Genomic DNA, 5,319 nt, shown 5'->3' with positions numbered 1-5,319 from the left:
CACGTTCCCAGACAAGAACAAGACATACAACAACAGAATGAACGACAAACCTACGACCATGCCACCTTAAAGAATAGTACAATTTGGTATAGTTATGACAGGACAACGTTACCAAAGGGATGAATTATGAACAAAGAGAGTCTTAAGATATCTCGTTTAAGGAGAACCAATTAACTTTTTTGCGTTGTCATAGTGATATTACTTACTTGAACGTAAATTGACAATGTGTAATGATAACTTATCTTTTGAATTGTACGCGATTTGATTCATCAGCATACAAACTCTATAGCGAATTAACATTTCCATGTATGATTTTCAGGATGTAAGGAAACTGGGTATTTTCTGCACGAGAAGTATCGTCTTTGTTGGAGATTTTGCACCAATGGAAAGAAATTTGATGATGCAGTGAAAGCATGCAAAGATACTGGAGGAAATTTGATAACACACGTAAACACAGCGAAGGTATCATTCATCAACAAAGTTCACAAACAACATGGTAAGGGTAGTAGTGTATTGATTTACAAATGTCATAAAATTAGAGCAAAATATGAATGAAAAATTGATTTACACGGAGACTATTGCAAAAACGTTCAAGGATAATAAGACCATATGTTCCAAAAGAGTAAGCGTTTTCTGAGTCATCGACGACAGTCACCGTGTAAACTTTGGTCAAACCAAGTCAGTATTAGCGTTCTCATATGAAAACAAGGTATAGCAGAACAATCTAAGAGGCAAACTAACGAGTATCAAACATGTCCAGCTTCTAGGTTATGGTATTTCAGGAAGATAATCGAATTTCGGCTGCCTGGGATAAAACCGATCGTGTTACCACACTGCCACCCAACCACTGTTGAAAAACATAACAATACTAAGTGTACAAAACTATAAAACAATTTCACGATGTTTGGCCTCCTCCTGGAGTTTCAGTACTTCAAACAAGCGTTTTACATTGATGGTGCGATTGAGAAGAAAAATACAATATTGGCTACAAGCTTTATCTCTTCAAACAAACAGTTTTTCTTCCTAACTTGACTGATTAATGTAAAGGAAGAATCATATCATCTAAGTGGTGACCAACTTGTTATTGCTTTCAGGTGTAGCGCGTGGCTGGTATCTTGGCATGACTGACCGGAAAAAGGAAGGCACTTGGCGGTGGATTGATGGTTCAAAGAGTTATTTTAAATTTCCAAGAGGTGGGGCAAACGATTTTGACGGTGCTTTCAAAGGAAAGGGGGCCGATTGCGCTGTTGTTCACTATTCAAAAAATAGTTTATTTGATGTATATTGCGGTGCTAAATACAGGTTTGTATGTGAACGCAGAGATCTATTGTAATTTTTGAAAGAAATGAAATGCAGAGTTCAACATGGTAAAACTAGTAAACATCCTCTATGCTGAAATGATGGTAAAATGACCATATTTGGTCAGAAGCATCCTTGGAAGTAGAACTATTTGCAAATAATACAATAAGGATGCAGACTTTCAATTTGTTTATTTTTGTATTTTTGATAATTTAATGGAAGTGTATATTCATTTGTCAATCCCTCTTCCCATAAGGCCTTATATGAGAAATGGATATAAAACAAAAATGATACAATGAAGATGGGCCTCCCGTTTTATGTAAATAGTGCTTTGTTGTAAGGAACTGTTAAAATATTCACGTTCTATATCTATTGTCATTATATTGTTATTGTCGCTTCCAAGTTGATATTTTAATCCATTTATTTAGGTTGTGACACTGAGCTGACTATATTTCAGTAGTGCATCGCTAGCGCACATTTGTTGTCGCCTGATATTCGTTGTTAACTTCTTGTATCATTCTACATAGCTGTTGTACAAAATAAATATGTTGAACTTCAAAATGTGTTGTTATTTATTGCTTAGTAGCCAGAACTTAAGACAGACATGTCAAAAAAATAATTATTTAAAATGAAACGAGAGAACAACATATACATAGAACATTACTACACTGAGACAACTGGAAAAGTTCAAAGTATTCCGGAGTTGACTGGTTTGGACATCAATATGGCCGAACGGCTACCATCTTGGATTTCAGTAAATTTAATTGCTATTATAATACTTTGACAGATGCGAGGATATATTGTATGACACTATAATTGTCTATTGAAAATTATTATAAAACAGCAATAATTGCTTTAGTTGGCATGGTAACATTCAATGATACAGGCCCGTAGATTTCATGACGAGTTCTAGAAAAGCTTTGTGATGTAGGGTAATCCTTAATAAGGTTATATTGTATCTAGTTTTAGCTTTGTCCACAGCTGTGGTATTTACTTGTGTGTCTTTTGTAGATAGTAGAGATAGTAGTTAGACACTGCTGGTGGACTATTAGTCCCCATTGTTTGCCATAACCTGCATGCCACGTGCCAATTCATTTGAATGATGGCACGTTTTATAACGTACACACAAGTACCTGGCGTTGTTCTAAAATTATCTGATATATGAAAATGACAAAATTCATTGAAGGATAGGGCTAAGCAATTTCCCGTCTAGATTTTAATTTTGCTTTCGATCATTTTGGATTTAGTCGCCTCCTAGGTGTCAACACGGAGGCCCGTAACATCACTGACGTGTCCTAAATGGACGAAACAGTTGTAGGTTGCTAAATTTTCTACAGTCGTATCCTAGGTTTCAACTCAGGATGGATATTGCAAACAGTTTTCACATTGCTATATAATGTGATATTGAAATGGACATTGTAATCGTGTACATGAGAAAACAATAGCTTAATATAATGCAGTAATGTACTGAAATCTACATCATTTTGAAATTACATAACACTACACCAATTAAAAAAAAAACACCAAACCAGTTGAGTCTACGTTAAAAAAGTAATCATCTGATGAATTAGCTACAGTTCTGCTGTACAATCTCTTAAACAGTTTTAGAAAATTGCTGCAAGATACTGTAATACTGAAAAGTATAATTCAATTGATTGTCACTTGACAAATATCAGATGTTATTGCCCATCTCTAGTTTCAACAATAGTTGTTCTTAGCAACGAGTTCAGGAAGGACAAAACAGTAGTATAATATAAGTTTAAACACTATTTGGTTCTTTTGTATAATTCTTAATTTATAGAAGGTTGGTATTTCCTTGTGTGTCTTACTGTCGTTGATATATAATATTTATGTGACAAATGTTTATTTAATCAATCATTATTACAATGTTAACGGCCCGTCAACACATAAAAAGGTTATTAGGGATTTAATTAGAAATCGGAATCAGAACGAAACAAAATCCCTGATTCGGTAAAAATGGTTGTAGGATTTAGCAAAGCTTTACTTAAATCAAACCCGCAAGGTTATTTTATGAACAGCCCGCTATATATGCTAGATAACAATGGTAAACAGGGTTATCGTTCTTGTCAATCACACTCAGATCTCCCAGTACAACGAATCAACATAGCATGAGTGGGATTTTAAATTCAATACTGATATGACTTTGCCAGCATGCAATGCACTTCCATAGCAGTATCATGTCGACTCCAGTCACACACAATCATACCGAGATTTACACAAACAGATCGAAATCTCCCTCAAATCCTCAAATACAAACCTTCAACAGACACACTTTGTGCATTTTGAGGACGCCCTAAAATGACTATTGAGAGATATATTAAGCAAACGAAAAACCAAAAAATTTCTAGATAACATTTTTAACTGGATTATTTTACCTTCCTGCTTGTGGCCAGCTCGTGTTTTATGTGTGATCATGTCGTGCCGTTATCACATATTTCCCGTATCAATATGTAAACATGAAATACCACTGATACCAAGTAGCCTCGTTAGAAAAAGAGACCAGAAGTTACATAGTACGGACACCATTATGGATTTAAGACACGATGTACTCACTCTAATAGCCGTTTTTTCTTGTTTTCACTGCGGTAAGTTATCGTAGTGATATCATAGAGAAATATTCTGTTTCTTTGTCTGATATGAAGCTGAACGTGTTTGATACTCGTTAGTTTGTCTGTTGGTTCCGTTGTCTGATATGAAGCTGAACGTGTTTGATCCTCGTTAGTTTGTCTGTTGGTTCCGTTGTGTGATATGAAGCTGAACGTGTTTGATACTCGTTAGTTTGTCTGTTGGTTCCGTTGTGTGATATGAAGCTGAACGTGTTTGATACTCGTTAGTTTGCCTGTTGGTTCCGTTGTGTGTTATGAAGCTGAACGTGTTTGATGCTCGTTAGTTTGCCTGTTGGTTCCGTTGTCTGATATGAAGCTGAATGTGTTTGATGCTCGTTAGTTTGTCTGTTGGTTCCGTTGTCTGATATGAAGCTGAATGTGTTTGATGCTCGTTAGTTTGTCTGTTGGTTCCGTTGTGTGATCTGAAGCTGAACGTGTTTGATACTCGTTAGTTTGTCTGTTGGTTCCGTTGTGTGATATGAAGCTGAACGTGTTTGATGCTCGTTAGTTTGTCTGTTGGTTCCGTTGTGTGTTATGAAGCTGAACGTGTTTGATGCTCGTTAGTTTGCCTGTTGGTTCCGTTGTGTGATATGAAGCTGAACGTGTTTGATGCTCGTTAGTTTGTTGGTTCCGTTGTGTGATATGAAGCTGAACGTGTTTGATGCTCGTTAGTTTGTCTGTTGGTTCCGTTGTGTGATATGAAGCTGAACGTGTTTGATGCTCGTTAGTTTGTCTGTTGGTTCCGTTGTCAGATATGAAGCTGAACGTGTTTGATGCTCGTTAGTTTGTCTGTTGGTTCCGTTGTGTGATATGAAGCTGAACGTGTTTGATGCTCGTTAGTTTGCCTGTTGGTTCCGTTGTGTGATATGAAGCTGAACGTGTTTGATGCTCGTTAGTTTGCCTGTTGGTTGCGTTGTCTGATATGAAGCTGAACGTGTTTGATGCTCATTTGCCTGTTGGTTCCGTTGTTGAGTATGTGACATTACTTACATGGGTTGACCAAAGTTTACAAGTTTTCAAGTGTCGTCGATGAAGCAGAAGTCTCTTATTTTACCGGAACACGTGGTCTTATTCTCAATGTACTTTTTCAGAAGTCTCACTGTAAATCTTTCTTATGTTCATACTTTGCACTAGTTTTATGGAATTTGATATGGATTTTAGATATGTTTACATGTTGGTATTTTCTTGATGTTTATACTACAAAATGTGACCAATTGTTTTAAAAGGTGTATGTTGTCAGATATTTGATTTGATCTAACATCTACAAATCACGTTCTTGTTTTTCCATACTGTGTACACTACTCAGCATATGTTCTATTTTAAAACAATCTTACCGTTCATGCATACATGTAAATATCATATTGGGAAGACACACAATAACATATATTTATAT

Source organism: Ylistrum balloti, unplaced genomic scaffold (assembly GCF_031769215.1).
Source record: "Ylistrum balloti isolate Yb309-2 unplaced genomic scaffold, AGI_CSIRO_Ybal_v1 Utg370708, whole genome shotgun sequence".
NCBI lineage: Eukaryota > Metazoa > Mollusca > Bivalvia > Pectinida > Pectinidae > Ylistrum > Ylistrum balloti.
The sequence above is the reverse complement of the archived record's forward strand: the minus strand, read 5'-3'. Positions refer to the sequence as shown.